A 20,886-nucleotide genomic window follows, 5' to 3' on the forward strand; every position below is an offset into this window, starting at 1 on the left:
GGGAAGGAATTAGGTTTAGATGAGGTCAGGAGGGTGGGGTCTCCATGATGGAATTAGTGTACTTATAAGAGGAAGAGACACCAGAGCTTCCTCTCTCTGCCATGTGAGGATACAGTGGGAAGACAGCCCTCTGCAAGACAGGAAGGATGTCCTTAACCAAGAACCAAATCTGCCAGCACCTTGATCTTGGACTTCCCAACCTCCAGAACTGTGAGAAACAATGTTTGTTGTTTAAGTGAGCTGGGCTATGATATTTTATTATCAAAGCTCAAGCTTATTAAGACATCAACACACAAAGTTTTCACCAACATTTGTTGCTTTGGTTAGCAGGGCCTCAAAGCAATGAATGTTGGCAAAAACTTTGTGTGTTGGTGTCTTAGTTCTAAGATCCAGATTAGACAGTAAGACAAATAAATGCACACACATTTGTATTCCACTTGGAGGTTAGGGGTTGCCTATACTTGTTATGTTTAAACATTTCATATACTGAGTGTTACTTTGTGTTCTGGGTATTCTTAGAGCTCAAACAATGTATGTATCTGTATATAGTCCATTTGACATTCTTATTCTTTAGCCATTTTATTTCTTAAAATGTAAGTTTGGACAGAAATTAAATGCAACTCAGTATCATTAAAAAGTGCATACACTCAACTTGAATCCAAGAGGATATTCAAATTTGCTACTCTTGCATTTAACCCAACAATTTCACAGACAGCTTACATTCAATGTTTTGGTCCCTCCAGTCATTAGCTGATGTTGTGGAAAGCAGAAAGAAAGATATTTGGCCTATATATATAAAATCCTTGTCTCCTTTCCCCAGCAACACACTCTACAAGACATTCTGAAACAAAGCACTGTGTGATGGAGAAATAAAGGCTTAACTGAGGTTTAGGCAGTTCTGTTGGATTCAGATGCCTAGAAACTGATGGTGCCTGGCCATCAACCTGGAAGTTGGCAACCCGATGATGCCTTCCTCCTCCCCACCTCCCTCTCTTTCTCTCACTCTCTTTGTCTCCCTCTGTCTTTCTCTGTCTCTCTCCTTCCCTCCCATTCTCCCCTTCCCCCTCTCCCAATCCTTCCCCTCTCCCCTTCTTATTTTCTGTAATTTTAAAAATTTTGCCAATTTAACATTCTGCATAAACATACAGAGGGTCACTCAACAAACAACCATGTACCCATCACCCAGAATAAAATGCCATGAACATGTTGTCATTTTGCCTCAGACAGTTTTCTAAGAAAATAAATAATTGCAGATAATGTCTATGGTATATCCTTCCACAGTCTTATTTCTTTATGTTTTTCTCCAAAGACAACCCTTGCTATGAGGTTGGGCTCTAGCTGGGCCAGAGTTTCACATTTTATACTTTTTAAAAGATATGTATCCATAAATAATAGAGTGTTTTATTATTAAAAATTTACTTATGCGTATTTTTCTACAAGTTATTTTCTTTTACTCAAAATTGTTTCTTCTTAACCACTGTGCTTGTTACATTGCCTGAATATCCCACAATTTATTTACTTTTTCCCTCCTTGATGAACATTTTGGGGTTTATTTAGTTGTTTTTTTCTCTCATGACAATAAGACTCCAAGAAACATCTTTGAATATGCCCCTTTCACCATGTGTCAAAGGTTCTACCAATTTATGTTCCAATTAGTGGTGCAGAAAAGATTTTTTTTATCATTTCCTTTCTTCTACTTTCTTTGAAACTCTATTTCTGTTTTAAGACCTCCTGAGCTGGGCTTCCCTGGTGGCACAGTGGTTGAGAATCTGCCTGCCAATGCATGGGACACAGGTTCGAGCCCTGGTCTCGGAGGATCACACATGCCGCGGAGCAACTGGGCCCGTGAGCCACAACTACTGAGCCTGCGCGTCTGGAGCCTGTGCTCCGCAACAAGAGAGGCCGCGATAGTGAGAGGCCCGTGCACCGCGATGAAGAGTGACCCCCGCTTGCTGCAACTAGAGAGAGCCCTTGCACAGAAACGAAGACCCAACACAGCCAAAAATAAATATAAATAAATAAATTAATTTAAAAAAACACAACATATAAAACACTTTCAACAGTGTCTAGAGTTTAATAATTGTTCAATAAATGCTAATTGTCATAAATATTGTTAAAAAACAAAAAGACCTCCTGAGCTGAGTGCTTAACTCAATTATTTTTAATCTTTTTAAGATTATATATTTTTTCTAAGTAGTTTAGTTTGCATTTCAGAAAAGTCTGTAGTACCTTTAATGCTATTAATTTCAAATCATTTTATAATCTCCAGTAAGATTCTCCCTTTAACCCAAAATTTATTTAGGAGTGATGCTAAACTTAGGTTGCTGTATTTTAACTACATTTATGTGCTTGATATTTAATTTTAATTGTACTTTGAGTGGTTTGTATGACATTATTTCTTGATATATGTTTAAATTTTCTTTGTACTCATACTTTGTAAATCTCACATATATTCTTGAAGGGAAAGTAATTTTTCTGTTTTCTGGCATATTTACCTGTGTTCTAATCTTCTAGATCTTTATATATTGTATGTCTGAAAAGTCTACTAGTTTCTGAGAAGGGTGTTAAATCTCCCATTGTCATTATAGGGCATTATCAGTTTCTCTTTGTAGTTCTGTCACCCTTAGTTTTATATAATTTAAGTCTATGTTGATAGATGCATAGGAGTAGGATTGTGTATCTTCCTCATGATAACTGAAATGGTGCACTGTCCCTTTTTTCCATAAGTCTCTTTATAAAATGGAGCCTTTTGCTTTCAAGTTTGCTTAATAGTGCTCTTTGCTTTAAAGATTTTTTGCTGATTAAAATTATAATGCTAAGCTTTCTTTTGATTAATACTTGCATGATGTATCTTTCTCCTTCCTTTATATGCTAACATTTTTTGGTCATTTTTTTCTCTTGTAAAAATCCAATCATTGGATTAAATGAAAAAAGTCCAACCTAAACATCTCTGTCCTTTAATATGTGAGTTAGTCGATTTACCTTTATTGTGATTATGATAATTTTGGACCTTTCTATTGCATTATTGTGTATGTATGTGTGTGTGTGTTTATAATCATGGTTCCCCTTTGCTTTTTCCCCTCCTTTTTATCTTCTAATAGGTTGGTTAAATTGATTCAATGTATTGCCTTTTTCTTGGTGCTAGTTCAGACATTCTATTTTTATTCTTTCACTGGGTTTAACATGTAGAGCTGGCATAAGTAAGTCTAAAGTTAATTCGTGTCTCCATTCACTTTCCAAACTGTGTGGAGATTGTATCCGGAGATAGAGACCACACAGTGGTTTAAACAGGGGAAGTATATACATAAAGAATTATTAAGGTTGATAAAATAATAGCTATAAAATATATGGAAATTCTATATGGTATGCTAGGGCTGAGGGAGGGTACCCAAGAAGGACAGACTGGGAAAGTTTCACTTGCTGGAGGTGTAGTTCAGTCCCTGGACAGCAGAGAAGTTTGCAATTTGGCCAGAGGTGGTCTGCAGTCACTGGGCAATGAGGAGGCCGCCTCTGGAGAGCAGACTGGGCCAGATGATCAGAAACCAGGGGCTGGGCTTGTAGAGCAAGTGGGAATTCTATGGGTGCTGGTGGGCTGAATGGGCATCTGCAGAGAGAGTGGAGGTTTGGTGGGAATGCTCTGCCAAGTAGGGAGCCTACAGAAGAAATCCAGGTACCTGTGTGGGCAAGAGGACTTTTGTGCAGGCAGAAAGCTCTCAGGGCTCTGGTTTCTGTGGTTAAAGGCTCCCAGAGAAAGGTTATTGTCAGGCCAAAGCTGCAGAGGTATTGAGAGATCTTGCATTCTGGGTGGGTGGCTGGAGCAGAGCTCCACCTTATGTCCTCACACCCACACTGCTGACCTCCTCCCACTTCCATGTACTTCCAGTGCCCTCTACTGAGAAAGCTTAACATCACACTCACTTTATAAGGGCAAAGCTTAAAGGAATTCCATCTGTTCTCACAGAGGATATATTGAAGGGTGAACTTGGAGCCAAGAAGCAATAAATTGATAACCAACATGGGAAGATTTTAGAATATTCCCTCTGTCATCTCCTTTCTGGTGTCCCTTATAAATTCCTCCAGACCATCTTCCAATTCACTAAATCTCTCTTCAACCATACACAGATCTTATTCTATGAAATTTTTCTTTTATGACAACGCCCCATTATTAACTTGCGGGATTTCTAATTATTTCTTCTTTCCCCTACCCTCCTCCCTCTCTTCCTCCTCCTCCTCCTTCTTCACCTTCTTCACTTTTCTTTCTGTTTCTGTTTTTCTCTGTTGCTCTTCCAAATTTTTAATGGCCCTCTTCATGTCTTCGAGACTCTAAAATAATATTTATTCTGAACCATTTTCAACGGCTCTATCATGTTATTTTATTGCAGCTATTTCAGCCTCTCTGATAGGTGGGTGAGCTGACCTTAGCTTCATAATAGCCTGCAGGTTCAAGAAGTTAGTCTGGTTTCAGCCCCCAGCTCTGTGGTCCCTACAATGAGTACAGAACTTTGGAAACTAATTCCTAGACATCCTTGCCTGCTTCCCTCCTGAAAGTTTTCAGCCCTGACTAAACATTTGTGTATTTCTATTCATTTTTTATCCGTGGAGCTATTTATTTTATTTCTGAGCTCTATAACAACTTTTAAATTTAAAAATGTTATTCTAATGTGTATGTGGAATATTTAATTAGTGAATTTATAGCACTATATTAAATGGAAGCTTTTCCTTTTTTTGAAGAAATCCATTTATTCATTAAAGCTATTCTAGGCCCTCTGACCCCCTTGAACCTCTATAGTCATTGCCTACAGTTTAAACCATTTCACTCTGCTAACTTTGTAGGTGTTTTATTACCTTGCTGAAAGTTAACTATAGGCAGCTGCTAATTTATTGCTAAACTGTTTTACGAAAGTTACATTTTAACCTCTTATTGTAATGTAAAAGCTACTTCCATGTTAAGATCATGGCAGCCATTTTTTTAAAACTATAATCATTAAAAAAATTTTTTTAAACTTTTTATTTTATATTGGAGTATAGCTGATTAACAATGTTGTGATAGTTTCAGGGAGGGGAGTCTGGGGGAGAATGGATGCATGTATACGTATGGCTGAGTCACTTTGCTGTGCACCTGAAACTATGACAGCCATTTTAAATTATAATTTATTTGATGAATATGATAACCCCCGCTATACTTAAAATAATGTATAAGTGTTTCAAATGAAAAAATGAATTCCAGTTCCAACTTCAGGATTCCATGAACATATATTCCACCTTGGTATCCTAGTGTTAGGTTCAAAAAGCCAAGTTCCCATCTCAGATCAGCAATCTAACCATCCCTGCCTGTGTCCTCTCCAGAGGCTTCAGCCCTAACACCTGTGATTTTCTATTCCTTTTTTTTGTCTGTGGAGATATTTATCTTCTTTTCGAGTCCTACTACAACTTTCTGTTAGCTGAGGGACTGTGTAAATCCTCTGTAAGGTTCTTTACCTCTTTGGCTCTTGGTTTTTATTTGTTTTCATGTTTGATGTGGTAGAATAATTCCTGCCCTTACTTCAGGGTTCTAGGTATTAAAGGAAATAAGCAAGGTGAAAGTGTTTTAAAATCCAGGAACCCCACTTAGGAACATATCACATGTCCTCCAAACACTATGGCCTTGTTAATTCTCAAACTCTGCCTGAGACCAAGCATTCCTATCCCTGTATAAAAGAAGCCAAGAGTTCAGGTCAGTCACTCGTAATGAATTAGACAATAAAGTAAGTTGACCCTAAAGGTGAAGAGGCTCTGGACTCTTCTAGTTTTTTTTCTTGCAAATATGCCAGTGTGTTCATAACATGCAGGATCAGATGTTAGGGAGTAGCTGCCCTCAAATAACTCTATTCTGCCCAGGAAACATATAATAGTACATTTGGACATTTAGAGCAAATTAGAGCCGGAGTAAAGCCCAGAAGCACTGCCAGTTTTCCTCTTTTCTTTCTCCACAGGTCAAAATACTACCAAAATAAGTAGTCCTGCCATTAAACTGGGGCTTAGAATTTGGAATTAACCAAATTTCTGAAATTTTATGGCTTTCTATTTTGTTTTGTTTTTGCAGGCATGAAGTTGTGTAAACTCAGCATATTGTAATTATGTAAAATAATCCAGTCTACATAGTCACATGAAGTCAAATCACTTATTTTTTCCCAATGAATGTTGTATAAACCTCAGAGTTTAGAAGGCCAACTGAAAAAGAAGATCTAATAAGTAGCTTTTTATATTCTCCCTAAATTTAGGAATCTTTCATTACATAACAATTGCTGATAGTTGAATAGATCTGTTTTCATCATGAAGTAAAAATGGCCTAAGTTAGGATGAATATACTCTGTTTGATTGCTGCTTCTGTACATTTCTTTTATTTTGCATGAATATGGGCAGAAGAATCATATACAAAGAAAGCTCAGCTCCTCCAGAACACTGTTATTTTACAGAGAGTTCTGCTGCCAACTTCAAAGCTAAATTCAGGTTTGAGGGATCAGAATCTCTTATAGGTCCCAGGAGAATATTTTGTTCAAATAATATAATAGCTCAGTGATCACAAGTTCTGTTCACCTGTTGGGTCTCCAGAAATACGATACTCAACAAAGTCAGAGGTACTGAAGGTTAAGGCATTATTATTACCTTTTGGGAAAAAAAGCTCAAATTATAGAGTGAACTGTTTTATAAAAACAGCACATAGAAAGCTCAAGAAATAAACTCTAGCAATCCTATAAAGAAAGGATCAAGGAAAAAATTCAGCAACATTTAAAATGAGTAAAAATCCAGAAATGTTCTGTTAGAAATCTGGTCAACTGTCAATCAAAAAGAAACAAATATCATTACAGAAAAGCCATTTTGACATAATAGAAATAGGAATACTTTATGCCAAAATACTATCATTTTGAATAATAGCTAGATTTCTGCTTTCAGAGCCAAAGGGTAGCATTTAAAAGCCTTTGGTTTCTTTATAGACGTCTCTTGTTAAGTAATATTTTCCAGAAATTTGTTGATGCAATTTTGGAAAGATCTTAGAATAAGGAAAAAAGTGAAAGTAAAATCTAAGAATCAGTTCAATCTGTTGGGATGGTACCATTATTTATATACTCAGAGAGAAGCAATTTCCTGATCAGAAATCAATTTGACCTACAGTTATTGAGGCGCTTGGTTACTGATTATATGTGGCCATTGGAGGAGAAAATGTGCAAGAGAAGAAAGAACATTCAAATCTCTCATGAGCCTTTTCAACAAAGGTTTTTCTGGGGCAGGCAGGCTAACACTGTAAAGTTTTGTTGGTTTAGTATCTATTTCACACACATCTCGTCCACTATTAAGAGCAAACAAAGGGGCATAGGTGAGATTAAAACAATTCTTGAGTCCTTCTCAATGACACTTTACAGACACCTCACATATATAACTTATTTCTCACAACAGTCCAATAGATGCATATTGTCATTGCCACTTAACCTAAAGTAAGGCTCAGAGGGGTTTATTAACTTGCTGAGGTCACCTAGTTAACAAGTGGCAGAGGTGGCAATATTTTTTTTGACAGTTTGAATAGAAATATGCTTAGTTCAAAACCCATCATGTGTCTATCACTTCAGATTTTCTTACATATGTTCCCTTTGCATTTTTTTTAAAAGGCATATAGAGTTTTATGAAATAACTGAGTCTCTGTAAACTGGATATAAATTACCTTATATAGATTGAGTCATATATTAACATATATATATATGTTAAATACATATATTTTAAATACAAATGATCGCTCTTGGCTTTGCCTAAATCTATACAAAACATGGTTTTGCTGGAGCTAGCAGCAGCTGTTAGCACGATTTGGGAACAAGAGTACAGTACTGCAGGCTTGGAGGATGGATAGACCAATAGCATGGCATGTCCATACACAGATCCTGAAGGCACAGGGGAACATGGGTTGCAGAGTCATAATATCATTAGTCTCTATTTCACTTAATTTAAAATCTCAACTATAGGTAGCATTGTTTTTGACAGAGGTCACTGTGGTTCAGTGCTATTGGATTTTATGTTATTAAAACAAACAAGTTTGTTTGCTAGAATGATTGAACGGCAGAGGTGTATTTGGAGTGGCTAAGGAGCTAACCCTTAGACGTATGGTAACAGCGAATCTGCAAAATGAAGGAAACAGAGGTTCTTCGAAAGCTCTTTCTTGACAATTTTATATTATTGTGCCCAACCTGTCATTTCCAGTGACAGTGATGAACTGTGTAGCAACACTAATATTTATCAACAGGAATGCTGACTTGCTAGTGTTGGTGAGCAATGCCATAACTGTGGTAGGTAAATAACCAGGTCTTCCTTTGGAGACCGGAGCAAACCCAAGCTCTAGGGTTTGGGGTGTGCTGCGAAGCTTAGATTCGTCAGCCAGTTTGCCTGTATTTGTGTGTTATGGAAGTCGCTGGCGTTGAAAACCTGCTTATGGAATCCAAGCTGTTCATAATCAGCCTGCATGATCGTTTCATTATAATAAAATTACATTTTTTTTTTAATAAAATTACATTTTTTAATGGAGAAATTTTACTGGTGTCTAAAAGTTGAGTATCCTGTTATTTTGGCCACACTACAGGCAGCACATTATCACAAAGCGTTGACCAGGCTGTTGCTATTACCATTGCTGTTGGTGGTGGTGGTGGGTGTGTGTGTGTGTGTGTGTGTGTGTGTGTGTGTGTTTTGTGTTCAGTGCTAGGTTCTGAGAGTGAAAAGACCTGTAAAAGTGAACTTCAGCGAGCACTGGTGTACGTGACATAGCCAGCCAACTTATTCTTTCATGGCAAAAGGCCTACAAGCTTTTGTTAAGAATTTAGGACTCAGATGTATTTGCTTTAAGGTTGATTCTAATAATGTAAAATTCAGGATCAAATTCTAATTGCACCACACACCTGGAGCCTCAAGCACATGTGGTAAGCTCTTCACCAGTATTTCTGGCACTCTGTCAGTGTTTATTTCAAGTCAGTTTAAGCAATTTGTCAACCAGAAGCTCACAATAATGACCTTAGAAGAAGACACTGTCAATATTTCACTAATATCACTATAAGTTATTGTCCTTTGCCTGTTTACATGTCTGATTTCTCCATTACAACTCTTTCAAGGCAGAAATGATGTCTTATTTCTTTGTATTCTCAGGAACTAGCAGATTTCCTTTACATAATAAGGGCTTCACAAAGGGTTAATGTTAATTGAGTGAATCGACGATTCTCACTTCTCAGCCCCAGCATCAGTGACCATACACTGAGTCTCTACCATGTGTCAATGTGCTAGATACTATCTTCTTGCCCCTCTGACCCACCCTCCACCCTTCTCCATCTTGCTGACCCATAATGACTGCATCAGAGATCAATGTGCCCTCTGAGCTCTGTTTGGGTTTGGCCAATGGAAGCCTGATGTGGGAGATTGGAGGCTGAGAGGAGAGTGAGAATGGGACCCATGATGTTCTGGCTCCCATCCAGTCAGTTGCTGCCAGTTGGCTGCCTTCAGTAGACAGCCATAGTTCTGCTGGGAGCTACTCTTTCTGGATTTTGGCTACTCCTCCCTCCCCGTGTCCCTTTCCAGTTAGGGGTGATAGAAGCTCTCTGCTGTTGACAGTCCATAATACTGCACCATCTTTTCTTGGTTTCTCCAGCCCCTGCTTGCACCTTTATTGAAGGTCCTTCTATTAAACTCTCTTCACTTTCCAGTTTGAGTGTGCTGTCTCCTTCTGGGAACTTGTCAGGTACCAGCTGCTTGCATAGGTCTTTCTTACATATTTAACTTTATTCCACACAGTGGCAAAGAAAATAAGACTATTCCCATTTTACAGAATAACTGTGATAGAAACACATCCTACCCCTAGTACTTTTATTACTTCCATTCGTTCCTTTTGTTTCCCATAAGTCATTGGAAATTTGTCTACTGACAATGCGACTGCTGAGGTGTAGTCCCTGCCAGAGCAGGGGGCCCAGAGACAGCCTGGCCCAGAGTGGGTGTCATGTTGGATAAAAGAATAAAACAGTTGAAAGGTGCTCTTTGCTAAGTGACGGCAAAAAGAGGGAGGAGGGAAGCTATGAAAGGAGGAATGGAGGCATCTCAGCTCAGAATAATTTTGCTATTATAAAGAAGTGTTCTGTTTATGTTTTGCTCATTCTGTTAATTTGGATCGGGGGTGGGGGGTGGGTGGCCAGCAGACATGAGAAACTTTTACTAGTACCTCACTCAGTGGCTGTGGAGTGAAGTTAATGAGTTTCCAACCAGGTTTTATTACAGTTCTTTCTAAAATCCAGGGGACTCTCTAATTTCATTTGTTTTACACACAGTGGCTGCTTTGTGAGGGTTCTTTTCTCTGCATGTGATGTCATGGTGATTCAGTAGCCACTCTCAGATCCCACCCTCCAAGGGCTGCCTCAGTTTCTCCATCAGGTTCAGGAGTCGAGTGAACTCTGAGGAATCTCCACCGGAGGATATTGGCAACTTGCCTATCCAATAGACCACCGGTAAGTTGGTATGTCTTCTTCGCCACATAAGCCTTAAATTGCCAGAGAAACATGGAAAAAAAAAAAAAGCAGAAGTGATATATTCTTGAAATCCCTACAGGTATTAAGGCCTGCTTTTCTGTATGAAGATTTATTATGCTTTTAACAAATGGGTATGGGTATAGGTATAGTCTATGTGAATGAAGAAATTGTGTGTATTATCAAAGGAAGGCAATGTCAAATTATAACATTTCAAAATCAGGTATGGCAGGAACTTAAGACTTTTTTTGGACGGTGTAAGTCACCTTAGTACACTTTAAACACCATTTCCTCCATACTTAAGAGGTTTTCATTTTAGAAAAGCATGGCAGGAGTCACTCTAAAGTGACTACAAAGGGCCTGAAGCTTTGCTTTTAAAATCCAGTACTTAGGTAGAAAGAAAATGATAACATTTTCCCTTTGATTTTTTAGTCACTATTTTTATAACACTAGCAGCCCTGAGACACCAGAATGGAAGTGGATCTTCTTCTTGATGTTACCGGGGCACCACTAAATTGCAGGCCTCTAACTGGTTCTGTTTTCATCCCAGCCTTGACCTTTATTTCTGCATTTTCCCCAATACCGCATAATTTCTGTATTCTCCAGACTTATTCTCAGCTTTCTGGATGCTACTTTCATGTGTTCCTTCATTCAAAAAATATTTATTGAGCACCTACTGTGTGCCAGGCCCAGACAGAGATGCTGCACTCATGAAGTCAGGCAAAAGTGCCAAGAATTTGTAACTGTAAACCCTGATCATTGTAAACATTGTGAAGGAAAAGGACAAGTGTAGAAGCATAACGCCTGGGGACTTTGCATGGCATCTGGGTTTAGAAAAGTTTTCATGGGAAGTGATGTTGGAGGGGATTGGGATAGGTGAACACAAGTTAGTTGATTGAAGAGTATAGGAGAAGGTCTAGGGAGAGTTCATCAGGTAGAAAGAATGGCATGTGCAGGGACTCAGTGGCTGTGTGGTGCTGGAATCAGGTATGGGTCTATGCAGTGTTTGACTTAAAACCACTGCAACCCAGGTAACTTATGCAAAAGATCAAGGCTATTAAAGGGTCCAACTCAGCTTTCTTTATCCTATTCTTCTGTGTGGCATTTCCCTTTGGTTCACAACTCAGAACACTTAAAGAGCCATGCAGGGAGGTAGACGGTAGAGATTCTAGTTTATACTCAATACAAACAACCTCAAGCTCTCAGTGTTTGGTCCGAGCAAGGTTTATCTAGTGTTCAAGCTTTATATCCAACGTGAGGTTGGCAGGAAGGGGTATTTGTCCTGTATCTGCACTCAGTGACCCAGACTGGCAGAGGCTTCACTGAAATACAAAGAAGAACATGGGCCAAATAGTAAACCAGCTCTGGAAGCTTCTCTCTGGAAGCGTTGCACATTTCACTGGCCAAATCAAGTCGCAGAGCAATGCTCAACTTCAAACTACAGCAGAGGGAGCAGCCTACTACCATGAGGCTGGTAAGTAGAAAATTAGAAATATTTGGTGAGCAGCAGTAATGATCACTACAGAGATGAACCTTCATTGATCTGATATTGCAGCCTATGGAAAGAGCAAATTACTGATGCCCTACCTACAACCAACCCATTCTCTCACCTTCTCTCATGTGCTACTGTAGGGGTGGGTAGGTGTGGGTGAGGGCACTGTAGTGCAGTGATAGTGTACAGAAGTGGAGATCAGGAGGTGTTTTGTAAATGGATAATAGGTAAGGTGGATAAAATACCATTTCCATCTCTTTGACTTTTTCCTCTACTTCCTGGAAGAAGCAAAACAGAAATGTCCTTCATATTATTTTCTGCATGTCTGTTGAGCTTTTTATTGAAGTTCTCTTAATAGAATTTCTAAGAGCTCCCTTGTGTTCCTTGTTCCTTTGTATGTAGTGTCCTGGTCTTCTTTTATGAACACAATACAGTCTCTTATTTCTCTTAGGATTTAATTATGATTCTACTTTCATGGGTTCATTTTCTCACCACTTTGTTTCTCTCCCCTCTTTGTTTCTGATTTGATTCGATTTTGTTTTGTTCTGTCTTTACCTTTCATAGTAGAGGTTGTCCTCAAATGTCTGGTCTTCCTTAGCTGTCAAATCATATTTAAAAGTGAGGCCCAAAAAAACCCTATTCAGAAACATGAGTGTGGCTTATCACTTTGTGAGTCTCACCGTAAGGTTGCTATCATGGGATCATTCGTTTGGTTAGGGGAAATCTCCAAATGCCTGTATCCACAGTTTAGAGGTTCTTAACTTTTTCAGTGCCATAGCAGTCTGGTGAAGCCTGTTTCAGAATAATGTTTTTAAATGCAAGAAATCAATTACATCAAAATATTAAAAATTAAATCTGTGATACAGTAATATGTGCTTATTAATGTATCATGTAATAAGCTTTAGAGTTGTGTCTAATAACTGTTGAAATAACGATGAGTGTAAATACTCTTTCAAGATATATGCAATGAGTAATGTGACAAGAACATATCTATGACTCCTGTTGGTGACAAAGTCACAGATACTGCTAATACTACGATGGTTTCTTGCCCACATTCAGAAATGACGGAAATGCTAACTTTCAGAGGTTAGTGAAAAAAAAAAAAAGAGTTATTGTTCTCATTCATGTTCATAGACTCTCTGGTTAAAAAATCCCTACTGTAGGTCTTTACTTTTGGGTGGGTCGATTCTTTTGCAGAAGGCAGTTCACCAATCTCCAGCCTCAAGTATGTGGGCCTGGTTGCAGGCCTTTTGGGAGCCAGGTGGAGAACAAATCTCTCTGCAGTGGGAAGATTTTCCCATAATCCCTCTGTTTTCAGCACAGTAACTCATAACTCACCCTCCAATCTCAACTGTGCTTGCTGTCTCCAAATCCAGAGGCTGTAGATAAAACCTCTCCAAAATCGACCCCAGGTTTCCTGTTGATGAAGCATGGGTGGAGAGGGGATATGGGAAGCCTACCTTCTCTTTTAAAGATGTTCAGTCCACATTCCAATTTTCAGTTTTTTTTGCACACCTGCCTTTCAAGCACCAGTTGTCTCCAATCCCTGAAGATTTCTGTAGTTTTGTGTGGAAATGACTAGCTTTTTGGCTTTCTGCTGCAACACACTCAGATCATTGCTTTCTCTAGTATAAGCAGTTGCCAGCGGTTAGACTATTTCCCAGATTTCAAAATGTTACTTTTGTTGTCTGTTATCTTCTCTCTGTCCTTGTGAGGTGTTTTTTTTCCTTCTCTTAATTTCTTTACTGTCATTGCTTTGTGAGGCTTCAGGAAGAAACAGACATTTGCATTCAATGCTGTTTTATCAGAAGCTTTGATGCATTCATAAAGAGCATTTTATTATGTCTGGGATTCACATCTTTTTGTCCTCTCATAATAGCGTATCTCCTTATTTCTGATTTAACATAAAAGTGAGAAAACAAGGTTATAGGCAATGCCACTTTAAGGAAGATATCTCTTTTGTGTTTTAAGAAAATCATTTCTTTAAAGAACTTTTCTTAGACTTTCCCTAGATGCTTTTCGTCTCTCTGCTTAGAACAGTAGACTATGAGTTCCTCAAAGGCAACAACCAGGGAGTGGGCAGTTTCTTCTTGCAGTAGAATGGTAAAAGTAGAGTATCTCTTATGGGTCCAACCTTACCACAGAAAACAACTATGAATTCTTGACAAAATATAAAAAGCACTGTGCTTTGTGACCACCTAGAGGGGTGTGATAGGGAGGGTGGGAGGGAGATGCAAGAGGGAGGTGATATGAGGATATATGTATACATAGAGCTGATTCACTTTGTTGTACAGCAGAAACTAACACCACATTGTAAAGCAATTATACTCCAATAAAGATGTTAAAAAAAACCCAAAATAAGCAACTCCCTGAAGTCACTGGAGAGAAACCAAAAGCAGGCATAAATTGGAAGAGAGTCAAAACTTGCAAGAAGGAAATGGGATTGGGTGTTTCCTGTTGATAAGACTTTTTGTTCAAAGGCATGCTCCAATCAGATTAAGCAAATTAGCTAACTCTTAGATAGAAACCCTTGTAGTGTACTGGTTTTAAGAACCAGAAGACAGAGTTTAGGACTATCAAAGTAGATGGACAGTGAGGGTGGAAATCAGGGAAAGGAGAAATGATGGAGGAAAGGAGACATTAAATTTTGCACATAAATTGTGGGAATATCTCAGGATCATCTCTGAACTATACATGCATGGGGCAAACTCCCAGCAGGTCAGATAAGGCTAAAAGAACTGAACAGAGATTTTAGCAACTATCCATCCATCGCAGAGGTGACAAAGACCGCAACTTGAGTCTTGCCACATTAACTACCTGATAAAACAAACAAACAAACAAAAAATCAACACGAGGAAATAACAAAATCCAGTTTCTACCATGTATTTTTCACAATGTTCAGGATACATCTCAGATTACTGGATACATAGTCAAGAGAAAAGGCAATTAAAGACATTGATCCTGACATGACCCAGATGCTAGAATTAGCTAACAAGGATTTTAACTATGCCCAAGGATACAAAGGAAATATGTTTGTAATGAATGGATAAACAGAAAATCTCAGCAGAAAGATAGTAACTAAAAAGAAAAAAACCAGAAAAGAAAAGAAAAGAAAAAAGAACCAAATGGAAATTCTAGAAATAAAAAAATACAATATCCAAAACAAATAATTCATTGGGTGAGCTTAATAGCATATTGCAAGTAAAAGAAGAGTCAGTGACTTGAAGACAACTCAATCGAAATTTTTTTTCATTTTTTTTTCAGTTGAAATTATACAATGTGGAGAACAAAGAGAAAAAGAAAGGGAAAAAAATAACAGACTCTCAGTGATTTGTGGGACTATATTAGAAGGTCATATACATATAGAGTTCTAGAAAATGAGAGACAGAACTGGGTAAACCCAACATTTGAAGAAAGAATGGGCAAAAATTTCAAAAATTTTACAGATTCAAAAAACTCAGAGAATCCTACATAGAATAAATAGGAAAAACAAAAAACAAAAAACAAAACCCACCTTGGAAATGTGAAAAACGAAAGATAATCTTGAAAGTATCCAGAGAAAAAAGACACTTTATATATACAGAAACAAAAATACAAGTTACCAGTGACATCTCAGCAGAATAGTTGGAGGCCAGAATACAATGACATATTTTTAAAGTGCCAAATGAAAACAACAAATTGCCAACCCAGAATTCTCTCTGGAGCAGAAATAACTTCAAGGAATAAAGATGAAATAAAGGCATTTTCAGATGGACAAAAACAAAGATAATTCTCTGGCAGACCTTCCTTACAACAAAAGCTAAAGGAAGTTCTTTATGTCAAAGGGAAATGATTCCAGATGAAAATTCAGATCTTAATATCTTTAAAATATTTATGATCATTTAAAGTGAAAATGATTCATGCATAGCATCTTATGTACAATCTCATGTAATATGTAAACATGAAATCCATAGCATAAATTACAGGGAGTAAAAGACCTATAAGATTGCACTTAAAGAAACCCTAAAAGATTGCAAAGTTATTACATTTTATATTAACTTCCAACAGACTGAAAGTTAAGGAAGTATATTGTAATCTGTAGAGCACGACCAAAATAATACAAATAGGTAAATGAAAAAGCCAATAAATTAAAGTGGAATTCTAAAAGTAATTTCAATGAACTCAAAATGATAGGAGAGGTGGGATAGAAGAACACACAAAAAAGGGACAAATAGAAAACAAAGAGGAAGCCGATAGACCTGAAACCAACCACATCAATAATTACATCAAATGGAAATTAAATACTCCAATAAAAAGGCAGGGATTGTCAGAATAGCTTAAAAGGCATGAACTATATGCTTTGTATATCCAAGGTACTTTAAATACAAAAATTCAGTTAGATGCACCCTGAATTCAAAGACTCCCTTAAAGGCTGGGAAGAAAATATATACATATTTTCATAATGTTAAAATGTCAATTCATCAGAAGACTTAACATTCAGAAGAACATTTGCACTTAGGAACAAAAAGAGTTTCAAAATCCATGAGGTAAAAATTGGTAGAATTAAAGAGATGAAGAGACAAATTCACAGTTATGGTTGGAATTTTAACAACTTCTCTTTGCAATTAATAGAACAACTACATAAAAAGTCAGTAAGGATACAGACCAAGTGAACAACATTGTCAACCACCTTGACTACTTGACATTTATAGAACACTACACTTAAGGAATGCAGAGGCACATTCTTTTCAAGTACACACGTATATTCACCAAACAGGCCATATGCTGGGCCAAACAAATCTCATTAAAGTACAAAATTTGAAATATCCCAGAGTATGTTCTTCGACAAAAAAAGAAATAAATTAGAAATCAATAATAATAAGATATTGAGTAAAACTCCAAATATGTTAAATTTAAGAAACACACTTCTAAATAATTGGTGAATCAAAAAAGAAATCATAAAGGAAATTAGAACAAATTTTCATGTCAATGATTATGAAAGTTCATAGCAACATTTGTGGGATGTAACTATACAATGCTTAAAAGAAAACTTATAATCTTTAAATGATTATTTTAGAGAAGAAGTAAGATCTGACATTAAATGATCTAAGCTTCCATCTTAAGAGGAAAAGAAGAGCAGTGCAAACTTAAAATAAATAGGAGGAAATAACAGAGCAGATATCAGTGAGTTAGGTAACAAAAAATAGAGAACATCAACAAAGCCCAAAGTTGCTTCTTTGAAACTAGTAATAAAATTGAGAAACCTCTAGATAAGGTAGACTGATTAAAAAAGAAACAAAGAAAGAATGAACAAGAATACAAATTAGCAATACTGGGAATAAAAGAGGGTTTATCACTACAGATCTTAGAGATATTAAAGGACAATAAGGGAATATTATGAACTTAATAAAATTAAGTTCGAAGACTTAGGTGGAACGAAAAAGATTTTTGAAAAATATATATGTGGGAATAGAAAATCTAAATAGTTCCATACCTATTAAAAATTAAAATCATTATCAAAAATATTTCCCCAAATAGAACTCCAGACCCAGGAGGCTTCACTGATGAATTCCATCCAGCTTTTAAAGAAAAAAATAAATCAGTTTCACATAGTTTCTTTCAGAAAACAGAGGAAGAAAGAGCACTTCCTTGGCAGTTGTATGAAGTTAGTGTAACTGAGAACAAAACTAAAAACATTTACAAGGAAGTAAAATTACAGACCAAGTTCCCTCATGAACATAGATGCAAAAATCCATAACAAAATCTTACCAAATTAAATTCAGAAATATATTTTAAAAATTTAAAAAGCATGACTAAGTAGGGTTTCTTCCAGGACTGCAAGGGTAGTATAAAATTTGAAAATCAACCAATATAATTCATGTTACAAGAGAACTAAGCATATGATCATTTCAGTAGATGCAAAAAAGTATTTGATGAAATTCAACCCCCAATTATTAGGAACAGTACAGAATTTCCTCAATCTGACAAAGAGGATCAACAAAAAAAATTACATTAATCATAACTTAATGGAATATTTTTACTCCTAAGTTCTAGAACAAGGCAAAGATGTCTACTCTAATAATTTATATTCAGTATTTCCAGGGCAACAAAGTAAGAAAAAGAAAAGGCATACAGATCAGAGAGAAGCATAACTCTATTTGCAGAAGACAATTTTTTACATAGAAAATCCTGACTAATGTACAAAATAATTACTAGGAGTACTAAGTGAATTAGCAAGATTGTATAAGGATTTATATATAAACACTGATTATATTTTTATATTATAGCAGCAAACAGAAAACAAAATTAAAAACAATTCTTATGTATTCAAGGGTTAAGAAACAAATGACTGCTTAGGAATACATTTAACAAAGGCAAGGATTGAATCACATTTACCTTTATGTCCACAATGATTAGCAGAGTTGCTGACAAAGAATACATTTAATGAAATTTGTTGAAAAATGAAAGAACGTTTGTCTGCTATAACAGAGATTTAAATTAATGTCTTAAAATATGAGAAGTTGTTTCATCTATCTGTCATGGCGTAAGTGCATCCGGGCTCAAAGGATGGTACCCTCATGTCACAGGCCATACCCTTTCCTTTTCCCTTCTGGACCTGAGCTACTTTTGCATTCCAACCAGAGTATATGTACTGAGGTTGTGCCCATTGCCTCTGCTCATAGACCATTGGCTGTAAGTTAGTCACATGGTCATGCTGCAACTAAGGCTGCCAAATGTAGCGTTTACCTTGGGCAGATATTGTGCTCTATGAAAATTATATTATTGCAGAAAAAAAGAGACTGGATATTAGAAGACAGCTAGTGGGTTTTGACACACCAGTCCCAACCTGGCAGCTACAGTCAACGATAATTTTAATTATAATATTTTACTGTTCTTAAAGCTAAAATATTTTGAAATCACCAATAAGTTCAGAGCTCACTTTTACCAATGCACCCAGTAGACTTCAGAGAAAGTTCTCCTTAGCTGCTGTTTTTATTTAACTGAATTATGTGCAAATTATCAGTTTTAATTATCGACATCCTAAAATATGTACTTATAAGATGCACTGCTAAATACAGAGCACTTAGAAAACTAAAAACCTACACTGACCAGGATTTATGAATTACATGTCAAAACAGAAATCACAGAATAAGATTTGTGCCTGATCGAATTATAGATTTTAGCATACTGACTCATAAATCAGTCACTTGAATCCTAAGGACAATAAAAGGATTTATAAATCAAGACTTATTTAGGATTTATTAGCCAAATGTCTACCATAAGAATGCAATGTTTATAAATCTCCTTTCTGACTTAAAAAACTAAATTTTATAAATTCTTTTGTAGTCATGGTCCATCTCTAATGACACTCTTGATGGGTTCACATTGTGATGTACCCTGGTGATGCTTAGGATACACTGATTAATGATAATGTCAGAAGGAAAGATAGGGCTTCCCTGGTGGTGCAGTGGTTGAGAATCTGCCTGCCAATGCAGGGCACACGGGTTCGAGCCCTGGTCTGGGAAGATTCCACATGCCGCGGAGCGGCTGGGCGCGTGAGCCACAATTACTGAGCCTGCGTGTCTGGAGCCTGTGCTCCGCAACGGGAGAGGCCGCGATAGTGAGAGGCCCGCGCACCGCGATGAAGAGTGGCCCCCGCTTGCCGCAACTAGAGAAAGCCCTCGCACAGAAACGAAGACCCAACACAGCCAAAAATAAATAAATAAATAAATAAACCCAAAGTTAAAAAAAAAAGAGAAGACTCTCTGTCTGTGAAAGGTCCTGAATAGTTTAAAAAAAAAAAAAAGGAAGATAATTGCTTAACATTATTTAAGTAAATTTTAAAGGATACTTTTATAATTAAAACAAAAATCTATTTTTTTATATTACAGAGATTTGAATGTTTATGGGTTTGAATATTTCGAGAATAAGATAAATTATACTTTATAAAATGACATGAAAAAAAATAATTTAAATGCCAAAACCATTTCAGAACAGGTTAAATATTCCAGGACACATTAAATGATGAAATTTCTCTACTATAAATCCTGGTCTGTGTTAAATTTCTAATTTGGCAAATAATTTTATGTTAAAATCACATAATATATTTCATTACAGATATAATATATTTGTGCTATTTTGAAATATTTTATTTTTAAAGTTCTATTTTCTCCTTTGGCAGATCCTGTTTAGACTCTCTGGATTTGCCTCCCACCTGGGGAAGTGGTATTGGTCAAAATATTTACATGGCTGTTTTCCCATTTGGATAAGTCCTCTGCTCAAATATCACCTCCTTGGGCCGCTTCTCTGCTCATCACTGACCATCCAGTTTAAAGGGGTACCCACATCACTCTCTTTCCTTTAGGCAGCTTTATTTATTTTTTTCACAGAAAGATGCTAATAAACAACTGTCAGTTTAATTCCTAGATGGGAAAGTTAATGAATGACAGCACAGGCAAACAGCAGCCCTGTAAAGTTTCTATCTTCTGGTTAACATGATACTCCCAAAAAACTTAAAGATGGTTTACTTTATTCACTTCTCAATAATGAAAAACTAAACAGATAATTTAATTTAAATAAGCCCATAAATAAGGTGTTTCCTTAGTTGGGACATGGCCCTTGCTACCTTTAGATATCAGAGATTTATAAAACAGAGTTGGAAGAAATGGTTTGTAACTTTTAAAACAAAATGCAAGTTCAGTAACTATATCAAGAAAACAATGATCTGCTTAGTTTTTAATTTCAGAAAAAGTTGGGATAATATTTCTGTGGGTTTACCAATTAGCTAATGTTGGTGAGGGTGTGGAGAAAAGGGAACCCTTGTACACTGTTGGTGGGAATGTAAATTGGTGCAACCACCGTGGAAAACAGTATGGGGATTCCTCAAAAAACTGA

The 20,886-nt window shown here is 36.8% G+C and overlaps 1 protein-coding gene across 1 annotated transcript in view; it reads right to left on the reverse strand.

Moving 5' to 3' along the window:
* Positions 1 to 20,886, reverse strand: part of CYYR1 (cysteine and tyrosine rich 1) — a 105,072-nt gene that overhangs the window by 53,160 nt on the left and 31,026 nt on the right. The gene's annotated exons all lie outside the window — the stretch shown is intronic.

This window comes from Eschrichtius robustus, chromosome 6 (assembly GCF_028021215.1).
Source record: "Eschrichtius robustus isolate mEscRob2 chromosome 6, mEscRob2.pri, whole genome shotgun sequence".
NCBI lineage: Eukaryota > Metazoa > Chordata > Mammalia > Artiodactyla > Eschrichtiidae > Eschrichtius > Eschrichtius robustus.